The sequence below is a fragment of the Thermobia domestica genome, chromosome 2 (assembly GCF_964235325.1).
Source record: "Thermobia domestica chromosome 2, izTheDome1.hap1.1, whole genome shotgun sequence".
NCBI lineage: Eukaryota > Metazoa > Arthropoda > Insecta > Zygentoma > Lepismatidae > Thermobia > Thermobia domestica.
This window is the reverse complement of record NC_137455.1, coordinates 297494338-297512575: the sequence shown is the minus strand read 5'-3', so window position 1 is coordinate 297512575 and position 18238 is coordinate 297494338.

The following is an 18238-nucleotide window of genomic DNA, read 5'->3' as shown; positions in this document are numbered from 1 at the left end:
GGTAATGGCAATGTGCGACCTCCTCTAAAGTAGAACCACTAAGCCGAGGTCTTATGGTAAAGCTTGCAATGTTGATGATTTTGGTCATAAATTTTGTAATCAGAATGCACTCCTCCTACATAATTTTAAGCAAGCATTTTAACAATCTGATTGAATGGGAAGTAAAATTTTCTGATAAAGAAGTTCAAGCAAAACAAGACATAAATTATAACATTAGGGTAACCCGAGTAGCAAAAAATCGTTCTAAAATCGTAAATAAACCTCTCAGAATGTTGTGTGATTCTGGAGCTTCCGTGCCCCTAATTAGTGTTGTCTTAAGGAAAAACTTTTTTTCTGTTACATCCCACCTGCAGTTAAAACCCGTACCACATATTTTTCTTGGAAACGAACACCAAATTAAATCGAGGTAAATATTGTCGTTGGAATTGGGTTAGCTTTTACAATAGAGTATTATTTGATCCGACATTAATAACTAGTGCTTTTAGGTGATATCTCTTTGATTTAAGCCAAGTCGATCATTCATTTTTTGTAAATATAGTTATAGTACTGAATTCAATTATTAACAATATCTACCTGAGTGGAGAACTGCCAAAGGATTTTCTTGATGCAACAATGGTTGCCTTGCACAAGAAAGAGGAAACAGAAAAAGCACGACAAGAAAAGCCATAGCCAAAGAAGCATTCAACAAAAAAATATCACTCTTAACTAGCATTCTAACTTCTCAACGTAAGTTAGAGAAGAAATATTTACAGTTTTGAAATTAGGTGTTTGTAGGGGATTGAGAACATAAAATTAATAGACAGAGCAAAAAATGAAGATGTTTTAAGTCGATAGGAGAGAACAGGATACTTCTAGCCAGCATCCTTCGTAGGAAGGTAAATTAGATTGGACACATCTTGCGAAGAAATTGTATTCTTCATACCGCCATAGGAGGAAAGATGGAAGGAAAGCGAGAAATAGGGTGAAGAAGTGCACAACTGATCGATGGTTTGAAAAAGAGAAGTAGATATTAGGATTTAACAGAGTAACTTGAAGATCAAAAATTTAGAAGAAACACTTTCATGCCTAAATCTAAACTTAATAAAAAATACTCTTTCGTCCCACGACCTGCCGAAAGACAGAATACTTAATGATAATAAAATAAATACAGTTAGTTTTAATGATGGAAGCGTGGTTGTTGTTACCGTGTTCAAGAATAACTCAATTTCGTTAAGAAAAATCAATCACAATCAGAGCAAATTGTCACAGGCCGATTGTAAATTAGAAACTTAAAATTTATCGTGTGTTATCGAAAGTTGTAGTACTTATAACAAATATAACTGATTATAAAACTGATAATAGCTGTTCATATTACTAATATCTCACTAGCCTGAAACTACAAAAAAAAAAGTTTAGAGTGTATGAATCAATATTTTAGAAGAAGAAAAAAAATGCATATTTTAGTTTAGAAGCAATGCTAAAACGTTTTCGTTAAAACACGTGACTCTTAGTTATGCTAAAAAGACATGCTCTTTTTACTGATTATTACGTTCTACAAATTTGAACTACAGATAATGAAATTAGTAGTGTTCATTAGAGGACGCAGGAAAATAACGAAATTAGTAAACCAAATACTTCAGAAATATTATTAGAAAAACATTGTGGTGTTGATATCCTAAATAATATTAGAAATAAGACATGTGAGGGTGATAATTTTTCTGGTAAACAGAAACAAAAGCCCTAAAATATTTTCACAGATTATCCAGTGGATGGAACAGGATTCAGTGTACAATGGAGGTTGACAGTAGCTAACTGATTTTCAAACGAGAACCTAGATTTTCTTATCATTTTAGGCAAAATATAAATGAACAATTTCAAGAATTGCTTAAAATTAGTGTAATGAAAAATGCTTTTCCAATACTACCCATTTCATTTTCCTAAAACGGAAAGTTAGAAACCGAGAATATTGAGTGATATTACCCTATTCAAGAAAAATGTATATCAAACATAAGTAAAACAAAAGATGATTTGGGTTGAAACTTTCAAGGTGATAAACTTGTTAGTTCTGTTGGCTTAGTTACATTGTAACAGCAGGTAAAATGAGCTGAACAATCAGAAGATTTTACTGTGTTTCCATGGAACGATAAAATATATCGACGTACTATTTATATTATTCATTTTGGATGTGCTAGTTGAATAGTTCATCTAATAGCAGCTTCTCCAAATATTTTACGTTGTGTTTTACACAATACATTAGTGTTTATTTTTCTGATGTAAGTAGAGTCCGGATTTATGTCTCGGAGAAAGTCTAGTATTTCTGTTTAGTTATTTTTTTTCCGGTGTTTGAAAATTTGGGTTTCATTTGAGTCAGAGTTATTATTTTGCATTGATTTCACTTACAGATGATGAAAGTTTCGTTTACAATTTGTGATTTTAATGATTTCATTGTTAATTCAAAATTGATAGTATTTATTAGTATGTAAAGTTAATGATAAAAGACTCTATGTAGACGACATAAATAAACAAGTAAACTATCTGAGTGATCAATGTATGTAAATTGTATCAATAATTACCATAATTAAATAAAATGGCTTCAATTCTACAGTGATTTATAATCTATTGTAATAAAAGTATTAAGAATTGAGTTGTTGAAATATTACAAAATTAATATACAAACAAGACTTTAAAATGTTATTAAAAATGGCCCTGTGCATAACAAATCATGGAATTCGTGATCATGCAGACTTAACTTCGGGTAAATAACCCACTTTTTTTCAAATTGTGTTTTAGTGAACCAGAGTAGTGGCGTACCAGTTGTAGTGCATTGTAATTCAATAGGACTTACCCAAAGTAGCCTCATTCATTCTTTTCTACTATTCAGAGTATTAACGATAAAAATGGCTGCCTCGCTGTTCTATGTTATAAATTCTGTTATATAGTTTCAGTGTAAAATGGTTGCCTTGCTGTATCTGGAACTTTGGCAAATAAATAAAATAAAATAAAATAAAATAATTTTCTTATAATCATATTTATATACTTTTCAGATTAATGTGGTTTATTCTGTTCTCTGTTGGAGTTGTACTAACATCATTCCTTATTTACCAATCATGGAGAAAATTTCAGGACAACCCTGTAGTTGTAATAATTGAGAAAAATTACAATGAATGGAAGATCCCTAAACCAGCAATTACCATATGTCCACCAAACATGCTCACGCGTCAGTACAAATCTGTTATTAAAAAGTGAGTATTTTTTTAAAAAAATAATGTTTATAATCAATAACTTCTAGCTTACTAGGTGTGCGCATCCGTTATCCTGTTTCTGAGAGCCAAATCCTGTATGGATACTCGAAAACAAGAAATAGTTATTGCATTTTAGAAATATGCTTATCCTCTAATGGGCATTTATGTTTATATTCTTAAAATCTGTGCTATAAATATAACAATTTGCTACAGGGAAGATTACATCGTAACAAGAAACTGATAACTGAACCAAGTTTCTACGTTATGATGTTGGAGGCTACAAATTAATTACAACTTTTAAGTATCAGGTATTGGGCACTTATTACAATTCTTCCGTATTATTCTCTACATAAAGTATTTTACGAATTATTACATTCAGTAATCGTTTTATTTAGTTAGTATTTTTCTAAACAGAAATTTACTTTGAATCAGAATACTTGTACATCATAATATTAAATGATGAACTTAAAATAGAAATTAACGTCCCATTCTACAAAAATATCCTTATGGATTCATACTTTTAATAAATCAGAGGATCGATCTGAAATTATGTCCTGGATTTTATATATATCTTCCTCACAGTCCATCTCAGGGGGAATGAGAATGGAGATACAAGCAAGTGATTATGATATTTGTCTATGTATTGCTATGTAAATGTTTTAACTGTAGACAGCATCACACTTATTGCATATTTCGGTTTAATCACACTCTGTCTTATATAATATTGGGGTAAATGAATAATTTTTAAAAAAGATAATGATGTCACTATACACTGAAGAAATGTAGGAAATAGGGAAACTATACTCTTGAACGACAGTATTATTTTAGAAGTATATTGCAGAATAAATTACACTTATAATATTATAACGTACAGAATAACTTATATAACATTGGTATTTAAAATTTATTTTACAACACAGTTTAACAAAAAATTTCTACTTTCAATTTCTCCAAGCAAACCGTTAATAAAGTTAATTCAAATAATCTTACATATACTTTTTGTCTTAATCTACGGTAAAGCTTAAGATTAAAATATACATTTATTTTCATTTATTCGATTCCCTTAAATTTAATAAAGAAATTGTAATCAGTTTTCTTGGTCATACAAAGTTTGAAAAAGAAACATCTTTTGTTAAAGTCCTTTACTTACATTAGCTATTACTGTGTTTAATTAAATACCAAACAACTGAAGTATCCTTTCTTGGTTTTTAGAAATTTTGGGGACGTTAACAAGAAGAGACAGAGTTACTACAAAGACTTTTTGAAATCTGTTGTGAATATCAATCACTTGACAATTGGAAATATGGCCAAATATGAAGAAGATGAAACAGTTGCTGATCTTAATGTGAATTATCTACAGATTGAGGTAATAGTAAGGATGTACTTAGTAATAATTATAAAGATATTTATTATTAAAAATAATAGTTTGTCACTCTGTAGAACAACAATCTCACATAGAAATATTTCAGAATTAAAAACAGTTCATGATATGAATAGTCGGTTATTTCAATGACGAAAAGAAGTGGCTTAATGACTTTTGTATAGCACAGTTATTATGAGCTTTTTTATTATTATTTTAAGTATAACCTGACCAGGATAGCAGTGCGGTTTTGGGAGGATGGCGCTGCTGTTGGGTTTACATCAGTTTCTTGACAAGCGCGGTGAGACAGGGGAGCGGAGAGTTTCACTCTGCAGTGTATCCAACGGTTTTTAAAAGTTGCAGTTTAGATGTTATGCATAGCCTAATCTCTTTCCGCTTAATAAAGAACGCCGTAAGTTATGTGTCTGTAGTGAACCATTCCTGCAGTAATGAAGATGTATTGTGAATAGTGATATATGAATGGAAATTACCAATTTAAAAACAATACAGCACAATTGACAAGTCAGCGAGCTTCTACCGTGTATTAAAAAGATAGCATAAAAATTGATTACGTTTTATTCGATGTCATTATAAAACAGAAGCAGTCTGTAAAACGCTGCCCTCGCTAGTTTGTTCGCAAGTTAATATGGAGTTATATTTTTTGTTGTTGATGTTTTTTGCTTCTTACCTAAGATGTTCTGCAAATAACTTCAATAACTTTGAAACTGTTTGTCTTAACTTGAGCCGAGGGCGGATACAGGCTGAATGTTTGGGGGGTGGTCGTTCGAAGTCAAATCAAGGTAAAAGTGTATTGCAAAAAAAAAAAAAAAAGTAAAACAACTTTAGAAAAGGGGAAGTAGCTATTGTCTACAATTTCTAGAACAGAAATGGCCACCTGCGATTTCGAAGGCGGACGTTTTTTTTTTTATTTTATCAAGAATGCCAATGTAAGTGATTTTGTGCAATTTATTATTTGACTTCTGCAACGTAAAATGAAAAAAGAGTAGGGCCTAAGGCCTACCTATTTTAGGTTTTATTTTACATTTATAACAAAAAGGTTAGAATTCAAGGTTTTATTTTTAAAATAAAAAAATATCCCATTCTGGGGGGCAATCGCTCCCCCCTTGGATCTGCCCCTGACTTGAGCATATGCGTGAAGTGGTTTATTACGAACAGGACAAAAAAAAAACTGTGACGGATTGATTACAAGTAATCCGGTTAGAAACACTTCTGCTTGCATTTTAGTTCCAAAACCTGCCGCCCGCACTCGTTCGCTGGCCAGGTTATAGTTGACTTTCACCTGCTCTGAGATCAGAGGTTGATTTATCAAACGGAATAGTCGTTTGAAGGTCGGTTTGCATTTATATTGATGAAACATAATAGTTAAAAATAAACAAGATTTCAAAGTTTATCTTCAACAAGAAATCTTCGAGTGTTAGGTTTAAACCAAAGATGTACTTTGTCCCCAGTAAGTTAAAGTGATCCCTAAGCATTTTCCGTTATCTTAGTGTAAATGAAATGTCCTATTTAAATATTGGTGTGAAATTGCCCTGATCAATAGAGTATATTTATGGGTTAAGGGCACGTACGTAATATCAGAAATTTTAATAAACGAAAGAAAAAAAAAAACGCTGAAGTATTATGATATTCTGAACGCTGAAGTCTTGAAGAGAGCACTATGAAAATGCACCATTAAAACACACAATTAGGAGTTCCTATCTCATTTTTTATTAATTTCAACAGACATATTATTTACAGCAAACATGAATGTTTATTAGCAACATATTTGTGGGAGAAAAGCGAATGAATATACAATTAGGGAATAATTTAGTTTCCGGGGGTGGGATGTAATCAGCAACGAAACATGTACAGTCTATATAAAAATCCATTCAGCTTGACAAATCAAATCCATCGATACCAACTTTAACTATTTAAAGTAAACAACTTCCGGTTTGCTAAGCCTAATTTAGTTTCCGGAGTTGGGGTATAATCAGCAACGAAACATATGGAATGTATATACGAATCGATTCAGCTTGACAAAACAAATCGATCGATACCAATTTTAACTATTTCCGGATAACCACTTCCTGTTTATTGAACCTAATTTAGTTTCCAGTCGTGGGTTATAATCAGCAACGAAACATATACATTCTTTAAATCAATCCATTCAGCTTGACAAATCAAATTGATCGATACTAATTTTAACTACTTCCGGTTAACCACATCTGCATTACTGACCCTAATTTGGTTTCAGGTTGTGGAGAATAATTACAACGAAACAAATATAATATATACATCAATCAATTCACCTTAAGACCACAAATCGATTGATACCAATTTTAAGTACTTCCGTTTGACTACTTCCGGTTTACTAAGCCTAATTTTATTTCTGGGGTGGTATGTAATCAGCAACGAAACATACACAATGTATATATCAATCAATTCAGCTTGGCAAAACAAATCGATCGAAACCAATTTTAACTGCTTCAGGTTTATCACTTGCTCTTTGCTGAGCCTAATTTTGTTTCCGAGATGGGGTATAAAAATCAGCGTAACGAAAACAATCTATATATCAATCGATTTAGGTTGTCAAAACAAATAGATCGATACTAACTTTAACTATTTCCGGTTACCCACTTTCGGTTTACTGAGCCTAATTTAGTTTCAGGGGGTGGGGTATAATCATCATGGAAACATATACAATCTATATATGAATCGATTCAGCCCGACAAAACAAATCGATCGATTCAAATTTTAACTACATCTGGTTACCCATTTCCGGTTTACTGAGACTAATTTATTTTCAGGGGTGAGGAATAATCAGCAATGAAATATACAAAATCTAAATATCAATCTATTCAGCTTGAAAACGCAAATAGATCGATACCAACTTTTACTATTTCCTGTTAACTACTTGCTCTTTACTAATCGTAATTTTGTTTCCGGGGGTAAGGTATAATCAGCAACGAAAGATATACAACCTATATATCAATCGATTCAGCTTCACAAACAAATCGATCTATACGAATTTTAACTATTTCCGGATAACCACTTCCTGTTAACTGAGCCTAATTTAGTTTCCGGGGTGGGGTATAAAAATCAGCGGAACGTAAACAATCTATATATCAATCGATTCAGGTTGACAAAACAAATCGATGGATACCAATTAAACTACTTCGGGTTTATTGAGCCTAATTTAGTTTCCGAACAGAGGTACAATAAGCAACGAAACATATACAATCTATATAACAATCGATTCAGCTTAACAACACAAATCGATCGATACCAACTTTAACTATTTCCGGTTTAATGAGCGTAATTTATTTCTAATTTAGTACTATTGTAGTTCTGAAAGAGTTGAAGTCCAGGTTGTTGAGTTCAGTTGCCTATACACTTTAATGTATGCCTCCTCATTGGCTCATCAAATAGTAAACGAAAAGCACTACTACATTCTTCCTCAGAGATTCGCTTCTTGGCAAAATTTATCGGTCCTGGAGCTTCACGAACAATATTCTGCTTACATAGACGGCAAACGTCACCTAATCTCAAATCCAATTTTGTCCACATTGTTCCATCTGGAGCAAAAAAAAAAAAAAAAAAAACTCTCAGCACTATTGTCGTAGTCTTCTCCATCATTCTTCCTTTTCTTCATCACTTGAATATAAAATGTTCTCTTCAGGTTCAGAAACACTCAAGTTTCCATCCCCTTCACTAGAATCCTGCAAATTTTCATTATTTTATCAGTCTCAATTTCTAAAAGGTCGTGTATTTCTTGAGGTCTCATCGTAAACTGTCACATGTACACGGTTCACCACAACTAACTATACGTATTGGCCATATGCATTTGAACTAATTTGTTTGTTTACAACAAAACACTACGTGATATCTTGAAAGACAGTGAAAAATCTACTATGAAGTTGTTAGAGAAAACAATAACTTTTTTGTGCCTCATATTGCAATCAATAAAGTTTTAAATTTTCCTTTTGTACAGAAATAAGAAGTGTGTAATGCTGCCATTTGCAAATCACAAATAGAAACACTAACTTTCCATACTCTTTATAAGGCAGTCAAAATGACTGCTTCGTGCTTCTAGGTTTAACTGACACTAGCACCCCTGTGAAAAGGGACATTAACTTATTGTTAATATTATCAACAAGTGGACACAAAAATATTAAAAGTCAACGAATTTCAGGGCCTGAGCGAAAATATTACAGAAGTGATACGAAATTATTTGGTCTAGGAATTAATTCGTGCGGTTGGTCGCACACATTTAAGCTGTAGTACAAACACAAAATACATAAATACCTTAAGAAAAATATTGTCCATCGCTAGCCACCACTTTCGCCCATCTGTCAGGCAATGTACGGATTCCGTGGCGAAAGAAGTCCTCATCCTTGGAAGCGATCCAGTCAGAGACCCATGTTTCGATATCTTCTGAAGAAGTAGACCGCTGTCCAATCAAATCGTTGTTCATGCAATCGAACAAGTAGTAGTCCGAAGGAGCAACGTCTGGTGAACACGGCGGGTGGGGTAAAACTTCCCATCCGACTATTTCTAAATAGGTTTTGACCGGTTTTGCGACATGTGGGCGAGCGTTATCATGTTGAACAATAAGTTTATCATGTTTGTTCTCACATTATGGTCGTGTTCTGGCCAGAGCTTGCTTCAAACGCATTAATTGTCGTCGATAACGTTCTCCATTCATAGTTTCACCCGGTTGCAGCAGCTCATAGTACACCACACCTTTCATATCCCACCATATGCACAGCATAACCTTTGCACAGTGAATATCTCGTTTTGGTTGTGATGGACCTGGTTCACCTGGTTTCACCCAGGCCTTTTTTCGTTTAGGGTTCTCGTAATGGATCCACTTCTCATCACCCGTAATAATTCGATGCAGAAACCCCTTTCTGCTCTGTCGTTGAAGCAGCAATTCGCAAATGGTTTTTCGTCTTTCAACGTCTCTGTCTTTCAATTCATGTGGAACCCCATGTGACATCTTTTGAATCATTCTAATGGCTTTCAAGCGTTTGGAGACTGTTGTTTGATCAACGCCTAATGCTGCTGCAAGTTGTTCCTGCATTTGACACGAATTCTGCTCGAGCAATGCTGTCAATTCTTCGTCTTGAAATTATTTTGGCTGTCCAGCTCGCTCTTGGTCTGCCAAGCCGAAATCACCACTTCTAAACCGTGCAAACCACTTCTGACACGTTCGCTCAGCTAGAGCATGGTCACCATTCACTTCCACCAAAATACGATGACTTTCAGTCGCACTTTTCTGCATGTTAAAGTAATGCAGCAGGACACCCCGCAAAAACACTTTATCAGGCACAAATTGCGCCATGTTCACTTAACTACAAACTGGTGTTGTTGACGTTTTAATCCACTGCCCTATAATACGAACGATACGCGATGACAGGGGTTTGCAACACATGTGTGGATACACGGAACTGTGGGACGCTCCGTTCGTTGCGCCATCTCTTGTCCACCCGCACGAATTAATTCCTAGACCAAATATATTTCTTGAAGCAGTCTTCGTGATTCTTGTATTAACATTGAAAACGGATTAGGTTCAAGAGTAATGTTTTGTTTATGATCTCTAGTAATAAGTTTTAAAAGGTCATTATAAAAATAAGTGTGATCAGTATTTTTTTAAGAAAATAATTTATCTCCATAAGAACTATATTTAATACTCTGTATGATTTTGAAAATTAGTTATAGGCTGTATTCCTTAGTCTAACTAGTTTTCTAAAATCAAGTGAAAAGTTAAATGTGGAACATCTAGACGTAAGTTAGTTTACGCTTTTGAGAAGAGGTAAAGGTAAACTAAGATATAAGATGGTGTGTATGATTAGGAATGACAATAGTAAAGGTCTAACAGAAAAAAAAAATCCGGAACAGGCCTTTATAGAAGGCTCATCAGAAACGTTGGCCGAACATAAGTGGGGAAAATATAGGAAGAAACAGAGATGTATGCTGTCTTAATCATTTTCTTGATTTCTTTCTGGCTAGTATAAGTGTAAAAATTTGTCTTTTTTGATGCAAATAGAGAGTATTGAAAAAGAACGTGATTGCTTTAGCTTTTAAACAGGCATTATTTAGCTCCTACATTCCCGAACTGGTAACACATGTGACTTTGGTTTATGTTTTTTTTTTTTATTTCCAGTGGAAGCACTAAAACTTTCTAATGTTTTCCTATCACTGGAAGGTAACGGAGCAGATACCGGGGTAATTAAATAAAGACTCAGTTTCAGAAAGACATAGAGAAAATGGCGGTAGATAACCTATATGTTGAAACGCAATACCCAGTTGAGCGAACGGTATCTGGACGAACATATACATTTATCTGTTGCAGTGAAAATAAATTTAGTTTATTAGTCTTCCTATCTGTTAGTTAATTTAATCAGTATTCCTATGCTGTTTAACGAAAGTAAAGTAGAAGGAGTAAAATTCTGGTCGGTCACGTGTTGTGCATATCAGAAGATGACATTTGGCCGTTGCAGATTTTTCTGTACATTGCTTGTGAACTTTCCAGACCAGCTTATGCGTTACAAAGAGTAATCAAAAGGTGTTGCACAATGGGACTAAACTTTTTAAATAGTAGCTCCAGTGCTGTGAAATTTTGTGTGCATTTACTTGTGTTTTTCTTGTGCGTGCGCATGTTAGTCAATGAATCCTTCATCCAATGGGACACACCTAGCCCACATCCATTTCTATGCCATTTATTCACTCTAGTAAATCCTCCGACTCAGATAATTGCATGACTGTTTCACATACGTAATAAGACATTGGTAGCAAGCAAACTGCATTTCACGTTGGGCCTTCAGATGAGCAAACAGCAAGTAACCGAACAAGCTGAGATCCAGACTACAGGAAAATTGAAGAACCAATTCTCATCCGATAGTTAAAATTTTCTGCTGTGTGTGGTTGGTAAAATGAATTTATTTCTGTTTGGTTGTCAGCCGGTGGTGCACTCAACTGCCAGAAAGTTATATATATATTTATATATATATATATATATATATATATATATATTTAACTAAGTAACGTTTTAATGTTTGAACATACACACACATAGCTCAATTGCTTCAATAAGCTGTCGTGTGGTTTCAAGCTTTCAATGTCGTCTTTGTTAACGTCATTCACTGCAGTTTATGGTCTGCCGGATCATGTTGATACACAACAAGTAATTTCCGCCGGATGGATGTGATTGAGTAGTCGTCCGTGTTTGAGTAGCTCAATGATCGATTTTTTGCAGGTGCGGCTGTATCGTTCCTTCCCCATTGTGGGTGTATCTGTACGTAAACATGTATAAACGTTCGTGCACAAAAATGTGGTTCTAATGCTAGCCATAAAAAAGTATGACACATTCTGCAAAACTTTTTGAACACCTTTTGCATGCAATGACAATTCGTGATCGATATATATATTACCGTTTCCCTTTTTCTACTTTTAGATTTTATTTATTGCCTCACAAACTGCGCAGCAAATCTTAATTTGCATAAGAATTTGTAAGTTATCCTAACACTTATATCAGCGAAGGAACTTATTATTACTATTATTTTAACACTGCAGTGATCGTGTAGAACACTGGAACTGCATTACCCGCGCGAAGGACAACAGTCCTCCATTTAAAATTTAATATATTTTACTGTAATTGTTACACAGTTAACATTTATTGTGTATGAATCCCATGTCAATTGATTACTTAACTGCCTTTAAATTAATTAAGATAATAAAAATAATAAATTGTAATATCAATAGAATTATCTGAAAGGGTAAAAAAATCCTGTGGAGGATTATTGGCCTCCACGCCACTCCAGTGTCTTAAAATACTTACTGGACAGAAAAATAATAAAAATAAACTAAACATTATTTTTGTACATAAATGACCAATATAATGGTGGAAACATCAGTATCAATAATGTAATGACATTTCCAAAAAAATGCAAGTTAAAGTTATTAAAGAGAGTTTCTATGCCAGTATCTTTTTACAATGTCCAAGAAATGTTTTCCTAATTAAATATTGAATACGTAAATATTTCGGGATACGGAGGACGGTCCACACCACAATTTGAACATTATCGGGAAACTACAATATATTACTTTCATTCAAAGTGGTCTTTGTTAATCATATTCTTGTCAAATTGATCTTGGATGTTTACTTTTTCATTTAAGTTAGACACTACTTCCCTTTTGCCATTTTATGAGGGAACTTAATACTAAATTAAGTACATGAAGACTGGTAGAGAATCATTCGGTCATAGAGGAACACTTACTGTTTCTTCACCCAAAATTTTCCACTTCGATAATGCATTCCGATCATACATGCATCGTATTTCGAATTACAGTTTTACTTAGACAAAATTACGTATGTGTATCCGTGTGTTTGAGAATGTAGAGTTGTGGTGTTTGTGATACTTCGACAGGCATCTATTAGCTCCCTACGATGTCTTTTGACTATGCCACTGGACTAAGCAACAATGGGTCTAACTGTCGCTCAGATCGATGGGAGCTGGGCTGGGACAAGGAAAGAGCCAAGGACAGGATTCAAGGAGTGCATCAATTATTGCCATTTGTCACACGTAACATTAGGTAATCTGCAATAGAAGCCACCACTACGGACTGAAAAATCAGGTGTATATAACGTTATATAGTAAAAATATTACCAAATCGTAAGTACCTGTATTCGATATTAGTATTACGTTTTTTTCCGATTTTCTGTGTTACGTGTGTCATTGAGTTAGCTTGATCACCCGACATCCACACTGGAAATAGGTAACATACAGAGGTTTACACTATGCACATTACATAATTTCTTTATTCATTCACAGAGAAAGTAAGATTTCAAAAATAGGCTGTAAAAGAAAAAAAATACTTTATGTGTAAAGAAAAACATATTATCTGATTTTGTTAAGATCAGAATATGGTAATGGAAGAGCAAAGATACTTGTTATTTCCTTCTCAACTATAAAATATTAAATCCACAATTCATATAATATCGTATTTTACTCCTGATATTAATTTTAAAAAAATTGCAAAAGAAAAATTCAGAGGAACATTCTTACCCTCGTAGGGAGCAGTAAAAAATCAAAATTATCCTTCTGTAAGATTTTGACTCATAAATATCTCATTGACAAGCTATTCATTTAAATTACATTATATTTCAAATCCTGTTTATCTCCTTTTAACATTTGAAATAAATGCTTTTCTGTTTCATACTAGCTTTCTCCACACTTAGGTACGACTGAGATTGCAGTTTATAATTTGAAGTTACTTCTCTTACAATTTACAAACGTATTTTGCACAATACTTACATTACATTCTACGTCATAATAATTTATGCAGGTCTGGTTGAATCCATGAAATGCCTGAGTTTGGAGCATTCGTAAATGGTTACATAGATACAATACTACATGAATAATCCGCTGAACGTGGGAATTTACTATCTCTAAATTATGTACATTAACATGTATTTTAATATCTGAATATTATTTATTGTAATGTCTAGGCTTTATTAAAAATATCACTTTAAATATTCATCTAATCATTTATTACCTTAGGCGAGAATGACTCCGAAAACGGCTTTGGCTCCTTTGGAAAATATATCTGATAACATTCGAGCTGAGTTTGTAAACACTAAATATGGTTTATGCATAACTTTCAACTCTGCGCTACCAACGATTGCAAGGTAAGAGGCTGCAAAGTAATAAACAAAGTTTTCTGAATGTAAAAATTAATGTTGCTCATTAAAAAATGAAATTCTATTTAGGGATATTTGGTGAGGGAAATAACCCGTGAGATAACAGAAGCTGGTAAGAATGTGCGTCATCACTACTTTTTTGCCGTCCATACTTTTCCGAAACCTCTATTCAATTTTGTTGTAAAATTGTTTCGAAGCATATCATATTATTTTCGAAAGTTGTGTTAATTTGTCATACCTAACACTTGTACAGAATGAAAGAATACACTAAAAAATTATTATTTGTCGTAATTGTTAGCCTATATTCAAAATATCTGGAAGTATTTACTTCAAAATACAATATCTGTAAAAGTCAGTACTTAATATTTACATAATAGTGCTTCCAATATCTAGTGAATCATTAACCTCATATGGTCGTTATTGATCTCTGCATATTACTAGTAACATAACTATTAGTGTAAGATTATTTATAGAATTTACTTGAAAACTATTTACTTTAAGACGTTTTCTAGCAGGTAGAAAATGCGTCATATTATTGTAAGATGACAAAAAAATAATATTTAAAGTTTGAACTCCTTTTTTGTAGTTTTTCATCAAAAGAGGTGTATATGACTGTTATGCTATACAGCTTTTCATTGCGCTTATTTCACGGAATTGGAAAGAAAAATTTATATTTCGATGCGTTTAACTTGTTTTGCAAGAGCATCAGTAGTGAATTGCATACTTATTTCCTTAATTTGTAATCTTAGATAGTGAAAACATAATAAAGTGTTGACTTTCAGTTCATTAGATAGTATTAAAAACGGTTTTCTGTTAAACTAAAACACCTACAATACTTTCCCCTTGTATATACACTAGCTCAATTGGGAAAAATCAAAGTTAATAGCATGAATAAGCAGAAATAGATAAAACATTGAAATTGGTATTTTGTAGAAACCACCAAAGTCTAAAGTATAGTCATTAGTTTTACAATAAAATTTCTATTATAACTTATCTTGTGAATCTGATGCAATGATTTGTATATCTAGAATATTAAAAACAGAAAACCAAAAATCCTTCATAGTAGAGACGATAAGTAAAAATTGTATACTTCTCAAGAAAAGGTGAAACTATCACGAATACTTGTTTATACCAGGCAGAAAAATCTAGAAGTAGTAGGACCCAAAGCATTTGGTAGCCAAATTGGAGGATGGAAGCCACCTTGAAAAATTGCGCACTTTTTCAGAATATCCATTTAAGGTAGCAATTGTTTCAACACTATTCATAGAAATTTCTTGGTTAATACGTCATTGCCTTCAGAATAAAACAGACTTTTAAATGCAAGATGGCGCATATCCGTGTTACGCACAAGGAAAGGAAAATTTGGAAGAAATCAGGAATTTTTGTTTAAAAATACCTGTATCCTTTTCGGAAGTTTGATCCACGTAGAGCGGCTCCAAATGAGTGTATTCGACTCCAATGTTCCCTAAAATAATTCAATGGGACTATTGGAATCTCTTTGCCAAAAAACACTAAAATACTATACATAATGACATGACAAAAAATTCATAATCCTGTTTGGAACTAGAAAATTGTACACTAATATGGAAAATTGCGATCTAAAATTTCTAAATAAATTTATATTCCGACGCCTTTCATGGCTTGTAAGTTATTTTCTTTAAAATAATTCAATTTTTCAATTACAATACTGTCTATCCCTTGTAAAGTGTGGGAAAAGGAAATTTGGGAAAAATGGAAAATATATCTGCAAATGTAACTGTAAACCTTCTCTAAAGGTTTGGGCTCTTTTAAACGGTCTCGGGTGCGCGTTCGCTATCTGAATGTACCCTAAATAATTCATTGTGGTGTTAGTGATGGTCCTGCCAATTACCATTCCGTTGTAAAAAAAAAAAAAAAGATATTTTTTAAATTTTGTTTGTGAGCACAAATTTTTACCTTTTAGCATTAATTCAGAAGAGTTAACTATGACGTTATTAATCTCATTGTCGAGAGGGGAAAGAAAAGCACTTCACTCTGTTTGCAGAACACATTCATACAATGTGCAGTATCGAAACCACCCATTGCCACTTAATTTGTCACAATGTATACACCTACGATAAATTAAGGAATCGGATCATTTGCAGTATTTTCCGAAAGTTTTATTTAAAAACTGTTTCATCATAGATCAACAGTACTACTGTAGGTTGAATATAAAAGCACTAAAAGTCCTTCAAAGGCAAAAGTAATAGGTTTTACATGAATTACGCGCAATGAATATCAGACAGTAGGTGGTGCGAGGCGAATATTGAACTTTACACATTGTTTAATATGAACAGATGAACGAAGTGATATGTTTGGCTGTATCATTGGTAGCAGTAAAGTGCATTATCAGCCACAACATGAAAACTAGTATTTCTTTAAATGATAAGATGCATGACGAATGTTATAGAGAAAAACAGTTTCCCATTTAAATATCCAGGAAATAAATACAATCTAAAACATGAAGGAAGGATCTAGTTGACAGGCTGCGTACGTTCGGAATAGGAATATCGTATGATAGTGTTACAAATTTCGTCTGATCTCAGTCGAAATGCATGTGAGTATTTTGAAGAAGTAGGAAGAATATTTACCACAGCTGTCATTGATAATATCCGCAACGTATGTTAGCTCTTTCCATGGGACTTCGATTTCACTTCAACAGCATTTTGTAGAAGATAGAGATAAAATTGATATACCACAAGTAACGTTTAGAGAGGAATCAGATTCCAGAAATGTTCCACGTCTACCTGAAACATATATAATAATTAAACTAGTTTTTCAAACCAGCAAATTAATACTACTACAAAATGTGATAACCAATATTTATCAGTTATATTTAGTATGATTCTTCACAATAGACAAAATGTGGCTTCAACATGTAGGGTGTGAGATCTCAAAAATTGCACAACTTGTATAATGTATCTAGTGGGGAACATTTTATACTAGACCACTTTTGGAGGACACTAAAGAAAAAACACATGGTTTTGAGTTTTCTCTGGATTCTCCCGTTTCCTTCCACCTTCTTCATTCCACCATTTCACTCATATCTCATCATCACCGTCTCCTTTAGCCGAACCGGCATAAGCGTGGGACGTAAAACAGATTTCATTTCATTTCACTAAAGAAAAAACACTTAACTCATTGTGGATTACCACGTATAATTCCAGACATTGCGTGTTCTCCTGTTATGAAAAGACACTCAACGTTAGTAGTAGCGGATTATGTAAATTATCTCAATGAAATACAAATACCCACTATTACTTGTGATGTTCCCCTCTACGTTATTCCAAACCGTATTCAGTAGACATTTCCTGAAAAGTTTGGTGAAGACAGGTATCTAGTGATGATTGAGAACCTGCATTTGGAGAAGGATCTAGTAGTACTGGCCCCACTTGATCGCACTCTTGATAATCCAATTTGGGGCCTCATGGACCATAGTGAATAAATCAGGGATGCTTTGGCCCGGGATTGCGTCAACTATTAAAATTTTGCTTATGCTTATTTAGTTGCCACGCACGCTGGTGCGAATGAGTCAGAGGTACCTTGGCCCGGCTATGACGTCATTGAATTGGGAATTTTGGGTTAGAGGTCATGATGCTTCTTTAAATTTACTAAAAATATAGTCTTGATGATTGATTACGTTATGAATTAGTACAGGTTTATGAATGTTTTTTTTTTTATTTTCGTTCCCTTTTATGGCATAAAATTTGGAGAATATTATCCCTTTGATGAGATGTACTAACAATGGTGCAAATGAAATCTTTAGTTTTACGTCCCACGGTTATGCCGGTTAGGCTAAAGGAGACGGTGACGATGAGAAATGAATGAATTGGTGGGAGAAAATTGGAGTACCCCGAGTATAATATTGCCCACCACAAAACTACTTTCGCGGGATTTGAACAAGGGACCCCATGCAGCAGAGGTGAATGCTCTACC